This window comes from Loxodonta africana, chromosome 18 (assembly GCF_030014295.1).
Source record: "Loxodonta africana isolate mLoxAfr1 chromosome 18, mLoxAfr1.hap2, whole genome shotgun sequence".
Classification (NCBI taxonomy): Eukaryota; Metazoa; Chordata; class Mammalia; order Proboscidea; family Elephantidae; genus Loxodonta; species Loxodonta africana.
In genome coordinates, this window is record NC_087359.1 from 26721655 (window position 1) to 26731937 (window position 10283).

Below are 10283 nucleotides of genomic sequence, written 5' to 3' on the forward strand. Positions count from 1 at the left end.
AAGGATTTCATTTTACTTGTATCCACAATCAATGCCCATGGAAGCAGCAGTCAAGAAATCAAATGATGCGTTGCATTTTGCAAATCTGCTGCGAAAGACCTCTTTAGAGTGTTAAAAAGTAAAGATGTCACTTTGAGGACTAAGGTGCACCTGACCCAAGCCATAATATTTTCAGTCACCTCATATGCATGGAAAAGCTGGACAATGAATAAAGAAGACCAAAAAAGCATTGATGCCTTTGAATTACAGTGTTGACTAAGAATACTGACACGGACTGCCAAAAGAACAAACAAATCTGTCTTAGAAGAGTACAGTCAGAATGCTCCTTGGAAGCAAGGATGGCAAGACTTGTCTCACGTACTTTAGGCATGTTATCAGGAGGGACAAGTCCTTGGAGAAGGACATCATGCTTGGTAAAGTAGAGGGTCAGCAAAGAAGAGGAAGCCTGTCAACGAGATGGATTGACACAGTGGCTTCAACAATGGGCTCAAACATAGCAACGATTGTACGGATGGCGCAGGACCAGGTAGTGTTTTGTTCTGTTGTGAGTCAGAACTGACTCAGTGGCACCTAACAACAACACAGGACTCTTGTGAGCATCAAATGAGATCATATATGTGAGGCTGCCATTTAAATTCTTAGGAACAGTACACGTTTTATTATTACCTGTACCATTTGTCCTTGTGGCCTCACTATTCAAGAAGATGAAAACCTGTGTATAATTAAGCCCTAGAATCGAACTCTGTTCTACATGACAAACTATTTTTTTGATCCTTTTAAAATAGCTTTGATTCCAGGTGAGCTGAGAATCCTTGAGAGTGGTAAACAGGTTGTGTGTGGCAAGGTTAAAATGGCTGGCAACAGTAGCTGGGGAAACAAAGTGGAAATCTTGGAGTGATCTACCTGTTATACTAAAGAATGTGACAATATCCTACCCAAGTCACATGTCTTATCTTGGCCTCAATTTCCCATTATTCACTGAACTATGTTAGTGGTTCTCAGTTTAATCAACAGCCCTCCCCTATCCGTGTCCTGACTAACCCACTGCCACTGAGTCAATTCCGACTCATAGTGACCCTATAGGACAGAGTACATAGGGCTTCCATGGAGCAGCTGGTGGATTCGAACTGTTGACCGTTTTGGTTAGCAGCCAATCTCTTAACCACTGTGCCACCAGGGCTCTGTATGTCCTGAACAGATCTTTTTAAGTTCGAATCCACCAGGCGCTCCTTGAAAACTTTCTGGGCCAGTTCTACTCCGTCCTATAGGGTCGCTATGAGTCGGAATCGAATCGAAGGCACTGGGTTTTTTTTTTAAATGAAAAACATGGATAACATAACCCATTTACACGCATAACTTATAAAAAAAAGATGACGTGTAAAGGAGAAACACATTTAAGAATAGCAAAATAATACATATTTCACAATATAAAGCTAAAAGTATGTGTACAGTAGAAAATCAAAGAAGTAATCCTTGACTTGCCCCCATGCACAGGCCTGTGAATGTAAGAGCCACAACTGCAATAGGTGTGTCTATTGGTGCTTCAAGCATCATAAAAGCTTGCTGTTGGCTGCATGATTTTTCCAAAATGACGAAAAGCTTCTTGGGTAAAATTCTGAATATATCAAAGTATAACCTTCCTTGTTTTGCACACAGAATTCATAGAAAATTTAACTTATTAAAACTGCAAGGAAAAAAAAAAGTTTGTCCTGTAAAATGGTGTTAAAGGCCTCTAGGGCTCAGATAATCCAAAGCAGGTTTTTCACCTACCTGAATGTCTGTTGGGACTTTAAAAGTATGATGAAACAAGGGTAATTTTTTTTTGTGTGTAGGCTTGTTATAAAAAAAACCCCGGATCGATTCGACGGCACTGGGTTTGGTTTTTTGGTATAGGCTTGTTATATTGCAGAACGTCTGGCATGCCAATTACATAGCATGTCCCCCTGACCCCAGATGATGGTGGCAACCCAAATACCCCTACAGATTTCTCAGATGCATTCTAGGGGCTAGTGTTGTTGAGATATACTAGGCTGAGATAATTTCTGGCTCTATATTCTGTGTGAAGTTGCTTTGACTAGAGTAGACAAAGGGATCTGAAGGTCTCAATTTTGCTTGAAGACTTTGAAAAGACAAAAAGTAACAGAAGTGTGAAGGAGTAGACAGGCTTATGGTCTCCAGAATTTAAATAAATAAATAAAGTGGAAGCAGGAATGCAAGATGTTAATAGGAGAAACAATGTGGGGGGTGGGGAGTGGTGGTAAAAGGAACTCTGTACTTCATGCACAATTCTTCTGTACACCTAATTTATTAAAACTAAATAAAGTGGAAGGAGGGACTTAGAAAGAGGCAAGCAGGTTGTGGAGAAAACTCTAAGAAGCTCCCAAACCAAAGCTGAGGCCGTTACTTGGTAGGTTTGGAGCTAATGGAAAATGAAAACAAATTGAAATGTAAAGAAAAGCTTGCAGAGGAAAACAAGAAATTAAATTTGAGTAAATAAAGAAGGCCCTTAGTAGAAGTCTGAGCAATGGTCAGAGAAAATAGGCACAAGTTCTGTATTACAGAAAGATTCTTTTTATTTGAGTGAGTCTGAGATTAAATCTGACTTCGTGAGAAAGAATTTGGTTTTAAAAGGGAAAAATTGGCAGCGGAGGAAAAAAATATCTAAAAGATGAGGGTAAATGTTGATTTGAAACAGGAGTTTATTCAGAAAGAACACTGGTGATGTATATTACATGATTGAAAATAATGTATTCATATTTGAATCACTATGTTAAGTATGGGAACCCTGGTGGCGTAGTGGTTAAGTGCTACGACTGCTAATGAAAGGGTCGGCAGTTCAAATCCGCCAGGCGCTCCTTGGAAACTACGGGGCAGTTCTACTCTGTCCTGTGGGGTTGCTATGAGTCGGAATCGACTTGACGGCGCCGGGTTTTTTTTTTTTTGGTGTTTTATGTTAAGTATATTTTTTCACCATTTTTGGCATTTCGAGCACATTCACACCTAGTGGATGGGCACCTATCAGACCCAAAGTTCTTGCCATTGTGAAGTGAACATTCTAATGGGGAAGATAGAAAATAATCATGTAAATATGTGCCGGGGGTGATAAGTGTTCAGGAGGTGGTCAAGGAAGACATCACTAGTGACACTGAGCCTAGGTCTGTGGTAGGTAAGTGAGCAAGTCTTGCAGATATCTGAGGAATGAACATTGCAGGCAAAGGCTCCAGCAGGTGCAAGAATCCTGAGATGAGAACCATCACATCATGCTGGGCTTGTCTGAAGAAGAATAGGAGGTAAGAGTGACTGGACCAGAATGAGTAAGGATGAGAGTTGTAGGAGATGAGATTGAAACAACTTGACCATCAAATCGATTCTGACTCATAGCAACCTTATAGGACAGAGTAAAACTGCCCCATGGTGTTTCTTAGACTGTAAAATCTTGGTGAAAATCATTCAAAAGCAGTTGCAGCAGTACATCTACGGGGAACTGCCAGAAATTCAAGCCAGATTCAGAAGAGGAGGTGGAACGTGGGATATCATTGCTGATGTTGGATGGATCCTGGCTGAAAGCAGAGAATACCAGAAGGATGTTTACCTGTGTTTTATCGACTATGCAAAGACATTCAACTATGTGGATCACAACAAGTTATGGATAACATTGGGAAGAATGGGAATTCCAGGACACTTAATTGTGCTCATGTGGAACCTGTACATAGATCAATGTTCAAACAGACTTTTGCAAGGGGATGCTGCCTGGTTTAAAGTCAGAAAAGGTGTGCATCAGGGTTGTATCCTTTCAACATACTTATTCAATCTGTATGCTGAGCAAATAATCTGAGAAGCTGGGCAATATTGAGACAGGGAGCAAAAACCCTGAGATTAGAGGGTGCCTGTCTGAAAAATAGCGAAGAGACTGGTGTGGTTAGAGGAGAAACAAGTAAAAGAAATAGACTATATTGTAAGGGAGGTAATAGGGGGCTGACTGTGGAACCTAGAGACTTAGTAAGACAAGGAACAGGGGCCCCCAAATCTACAAACAAAGTAACAAGAAATGAGGCAAGGCGCAGAAACAAAGCCATTCCCCAGAACAGTAGGGCAGGGTATCTAAAAATACTCCACAAACTTCTTTAAAGTTGCCTTTCAGAAGCAGCTGGAAAAAACCAGGCCCAGGGACATGTGCAGAACATCCACCGGTGACCAATGTGTGACCTTCCACCAGGGGCAGTGAGGGGCTACAGCCCCAGCCAGGGAATCGAGCCTGGAGAGTGGGAGACTGCGCAGGCCTGACACCCCATAGTAAGTCCTGCTACAAATCCCAGAGGCCTCCAGGATAGGAGCCATCTTGGAAAGTTACTGCGTGCACACCTTAGTTAACATATCCCCGCCTGTGCCTATGAATAAACATGAATCTTTTCCCGCCCAAGAACTTTTAAAAACTCAGGCCTGTCTTCTGTGAGATGAGGGTAAGCGTTGCTCTAGGCCTTCCTCGTCTCCGCTTACAAGCCTCTTCAATAAAATTTTACTCGTGTGGAAAACTACATGCCTTACCTGCTCATTCTTGACCAGTGAGAGGCAAGAACCTTATTCTGGTAAAAATATGAAGAAGAATGGGGCATCAGGGTTGGAGGACGACTCATTAACAACCTGCGATATGCGGATGACACAACCTTGCTTGCTGAAAGTGAAGAGGACTTGAGTACTTACTGATGAAGATCAAAGACTGCAGCCTTCAGTATGGATTGCACTTCAACATAAAGAATACAAAAATCCTCACAACTGGAGCAATAAGCAACGTCATGATAGAGAAAAGATTGAAGTGGTCAAGGATTTCACTTTACTTGGATCCACGGTCCCCACCCATGGAAGCAGCAGTCAAGAAATCAAATGATGCATTGCATTGGGCAAATCTGCTGCAAAAGATCCCTTTAAAGTGTTAAAAAGCAAAGATGTAAGTTTTGCGCCTGACCCAAGCTATGGTGTTTTCAGTTGTTTCATATGCCTGTGACAGCTGGAGAATGAATAAGAAAGACCAAAGAAGAATTGACGCCTTTGAGTTATGGTGTTGGTGAAGAATGTTGAATATACCATAGACTGCCGAAAGAATGAACAAACCTGTCTTGGAAGAAGTACAGCCAGAATGCTCCTTAGAAGCAAGGATGGTCACACTTCTTCTCACATACTTGTGGACGTGTTATCAGGAGGGACCAGTCCCTGGAGAAGGACATCATGCTTGGCAAAGTGGAGGGTCAACAAAAAAGAGGAAGACCCTCAATGAGATGGATTGACACAGTGGCTAAAAGGGTGGGCTCAAGCATAGCAATGATCATGAGGATGGCGTAGGACCAGACAGTGTTTCATTCTGTTGTACATAGGGTTGCTATGAGTGGGAACTGACTCAACGGCACCTAACGGACAACAACAATCTTTTTTTAAAAAAATAATTTATTGTGCTTTAAGTGAAAGTTTACAAATCAAGTCAGTTTCTCACATATAAAACAACAACAATCTTTATGGGAGCAGATTGCCAGGTCCTTTCTCCTGTGGAGCAGCTGGTGGTTTTGAACCACCAGACTTTCTGTTAGCAGCTGAGCATTTAACCTTTGCACCGTTGTAAGCACTCGATTTTTAAGCAAATGAGATGGGATGCTGTCGTGGTTGAATTGTGTCCCTCAAGAATGTGTATCAACTTGACTAGGCCATGATTCTTAGTATGGAGAGGTTGTCCACCATTTTGTGATCTGATGTGATTATACTATTATAAATCCTAATCTCTATGATGTTAATGAGGCAGGATTAGAGACAGTTATGTTAATGAGGCAGGAGTCAATCTACAGGATTAGGTTGTATCGTCAGTCAATTCTTTTGAGATATAAAAGAGAGAAGGGAGCAGAGAGACAAAGGAACCTCTCTGACACCAAGCAAGAAGAGGCAGGAGAATAGCGTGTCCTTTGGACCCAGGATCCCTGTGCTAAGAAACTCCTAGACCAGGAGGAGGTTAATAACAAGGACCTTCTCCCAGAGCTGATAGAGAGAGAAAGCCTTCCTGTGGAACTGGTGCCCTGAATTAGAACTTCTAGCCTCCTAGGCTGTGAGAGAATAAATCTCTCTTTGTTAAAGCCTCCACTTGTGGTACTTCTGTTATAGCAGCCCTTGATACCTAAGACAGACACCAATGGGGGTTTGGGAAAAAAGAGTGCCATGAGCTGACTTCCATATTAAAAGACTCACTTTGGGTTCAGTGTGGTGACAAGACTGGGGAAAAACTAGGAGACTAGTTGGGAGGTTATTGCAGTATTCCAGAAGAAAAATAATGGGGCCTTGGATGTTATGGATTGAATTGTGTACCCCCCAAAATTATGTGTCATCGTGGTTAGTCCATGATTCCTAGTATTGTCTGATTGTCCACCATTTTGTCATCTAATGTGATTTTCCTGTGTGTTGTAAATCCTACGTCTATGATATTAATGAGGTAGGATTAGGGGCAATTATGGTAATGAGGCGGGACTCAATCTACAAGATTAGGTTGTGTCTTAAATGAATCTCTTTTGAAGTATAGAAGAGAGAAGCCAGCAGAGAGATACAGGGACCTCATGCCACCAAGAAACAAGAGCCAGGAGAATAGTGTGTCCTTTGAACCCAGGGTCCCTTTGCTGAGAAGCTCCTCGACTGGGGAAGATTGATGACAACAGCCAGACAGAGAGAGAAAGCCTTCCCCTGGAGTTAGCACCCTGAATTTGGACATCTAGCCTCCTAGACTGTGAGAAAATTAATTTCTCTTTGTTAAGTTCATCCACTTGTGGTGTTTCTATTACAGCAGCACAGGATAACTAAGACAGCATTTGGTACCGAGAGAGTGGAGTACTGCTGTAACAAATACCTAAAATGTGGAAGCAGTTTTGAAACTGAATGGATAGAGGCTTGAAGAGTTTTAAAGTACCTAATAGTAAAAGCCTAGATTGCCTTGAAGAGACTGTTGGTGGAATTGTGGACATCAAAGACAGTTCTGGTGAGAACTCAAAGAAATGAAGAGAACTCTTATATTGGAGATGGTGCGGTTGGTGAGAAACAGCAGCAGAGAATTGGCAGCAGCAGAGAACCGGCAGCAGCAGAACCAGAAGACGAGCGTGAGACAGTGCTGGAACTGACCCACGGAGTGAGAAAATTGAGTGCCTTTGGCAGGAGGCTTCCTGGCAGAGTAGGGTGCCAGCAGGTACTTATCTGTGGAGCTAGGCTTCCCAACCCATGGCTCAAGAGAGCTGAGTGCCTTACAGCCAAAGTTTATTGGTGATGTGGGGTGCATCTAGACACTTGTTGGTGAAGCTAAAGAGCTTTGGAACACTTGCCCCAGCAGGGCAGATGTGGGCAGTGAGGCTCAAGGGGCCAAGAGGCCAAGGAATCAGGAAGGAGAAGCTGAAGAAACAAGGAACACAGGAAGCAGAGCTGCTTCAGTCTTAAAAAGTAGGGACCTCTGGGGTCTCAGAGGGTGGAGTCACTACTCAGATGGACTAGGAAAAGATGCTGCCCAAAGCTGAGTGAGCAGAGTTGCCATTCCAGTGGGCCTGGAAGGTCTAGCTGAAGCCCAGGGCCTAGGGATATCCACCCAGAGTCTGAAGAGTGTGGCCAATACCTAGGGTCTGGAGGGCAGGGCCATTGTATAAATGGTCTCAGAGAACAGAGGATTATTTTCAAGGCTTAAAGGTTAATGTAATGTGTTCTGTTGACTTGCTTGGTGCCTGTTATCCCTTCTTTCCCTCCAGTTTCTCCCATTTGTAATGGAAGTGTCTAGCTTGTGCCTGTTCTGCCATTGTACTTCGGAAGCAGGTAACTTGTATTCTAGATATCACAGATGAAGAGGAAGTTTTGGATTTTGGACTTGGAGTTGATTTAAGACTTTTGCTATGATATGGTGGGGTGAGTGTGTTTCACATGTGAAAAGGACGTGAATTTTGAGGGGTCAAAGGATGGAATATTATGGATTGAATTGTGTCCCCCCCCCAAATTGTGTATCACCTTGGTTAGTCCATGATTTCTAGTATTGTGTGATTGTCCACCATTTTGTCATCTGATGTGATTTTTCTCTGTGTTGTAAATCCTATCTCTATGATGTTAATGAGGCAGGATTAGAGGCAGTTATGTTAATAAGGCAGGACTCAGTTTATAAGATTAGGTTGTGTTTTAAGTCAATCTCTCTTTAGATATAAAAGAGAGAAGAGAGCAGAGAGACATGGGGGCATCATACCACCAAGAAACAAGAGCCAGGAGAGTAGCACGTCCTTTGGACCCAGAGCCCCTGCACCGAGAAGCTTCTAGACTGGTGACAATTGATGACGAGGACCTTCCCCTAGAGCCAACAGAGAGAAAAAGCCTTCCCCTGGAGCTGGCACCCTGCATTTGGACCTAAAGCCATCCACTTGTATTTCTGTTACAGCAGCATTAGATAACTAAGATACTTGAACTAGGGTGGAAGTGGTGGAAATGGTAAGGATTGGTTAGATCTGGATATATCCAAGGATAGAGCCAAGATGGGAATTTCTATGGATTAGATGTCGAGTCTGAGAGGAGAGGTGTCGAGTAATTCTGCAAGACTTCTGGCCTGAGCGTCTGGAAGGATGGAGTCGCTGTTTACGGAGACGTCAGGGGGAAAGAGCAGGAGCTCAGTTTTGGATATGTTAATTCTGAGATGCCTACTGGATATCCAAGTGGTGAGTTGAGAAGGCAAGTGGATATACAAATTTGAAGTTAAGGGGAGATTTGAACTTGGGAGTCATTAGCATATCGATGGTACTAAAGCCTGAGGCTTACATTACAGAATTGTCCCGGCAGTGTTGTGCCTAAAATACTTGTTTTTGTAAATTGCCTATCTTAAAGGCAGTTGGAAGACTTGCTTTTTTCAAATCTGTTGTGAGTCATTTTGTAAAGAAAATTGTTGATGTTAGTTCTCATTGAGGTGGCTCCCGCTCATGTGGACTTTATAACAGAAGGAAACGTTGGTCCTGCACCATCTTCGTGATCGTTGGTATGTTTGAATCCATTGTGGTGACTGTTGTGTCAGTCCGTCTTATTGAGGGTTTCCCTTGTTTTTCTTGGCCCTCTATTGTACCAAACATGATGTCCTTTTCTAGCTATTGGTCTTTCCTGATGATGTGTCCAAAGTAAAGGAAGTAAAATCTTGCCACTCTCGATTCTAAGGAAAGACCAAGAAAAAAGGAAATGAAAAGAAAATTACATTGTATTTTATCTTTGAGTAAATATCTTGGTTGTATGTTGGAATTACTTCATGTCAAGTGCAGTTATGTCAGGTGAATAAAATCATACCTAAGTTGCTGTGTTAATTTCCTAGTGGCTTAAAACAACAAATTTATTCTCTTAGTTCTGGAAGCCAGAATTCCAAAGTCTGAAGCCTCAGTATTCTGGGCTGAAATCAAGGTGTGGCAAGGCTATGATGCCTATGGAGGCTCTAAAGGAGAATCCAGTGCTGGCCTTTTCTAGCTTCTGGTGGCCAGCATTCCTTGGCTTGTGGCTGCAGCACTCCATTCTCTGCCTTTGTGGTCACGTTGTCTTCTCCTATGTGTGTCAAATCTCTGCTTCTGTCTTATACAGACACTTGTGATTATACTTGGATAATTCAGGATAATCTCATTATCTAAAAAAATCCTTAATCACATCTGCATAGACCCATTTTCCATATAAAGTAACATTTACAGGTTCCAGAGATTAGGAGCTGATAGCTTTGAGGACCATTATTCAGCTTACTGTAGTCACCTCAGCAATCTTTAATCTGGGGTTTTGATATAAATGATTACATACTTCTAAAATAGCAAATACAGTTATCTGTCTTTTCTCCCTGGTAACATTTAAAACGTTCCATAAAAAGTCAAATTACATGTCATCTTTATGGCACTACATAGCTATGAAACACAGTTTCAAGATCTGTGTTGACATCAGTTGATGATCCTAGGTCAAATGTGCTTTGGCAGTAAAGAACTACAATAGATTATAGTTACAGAATTTCCTCCTCTTTAAGAGCACTCAGTTTCAAGGACAAAGTCTTCTTTCATCACTAGAATTTCTCTCTAGTGGATATACGTTATACATAGTCTCAGTGTGAACAAAATACCGGCTTGGGCTTCCCTCCCAAAAGAAGGTCACAATGACAGACTTAGGTCTCATGAAATGAGGAATCAGTAACTATGGTAGCATGGTTTTAAGCCTGTGTTTTTTCTCCTAGGCCATTCTGCAGGTATCTAAAAGACAGCGAGAAAAGTTAGGCCTTTCATTTCATCCCA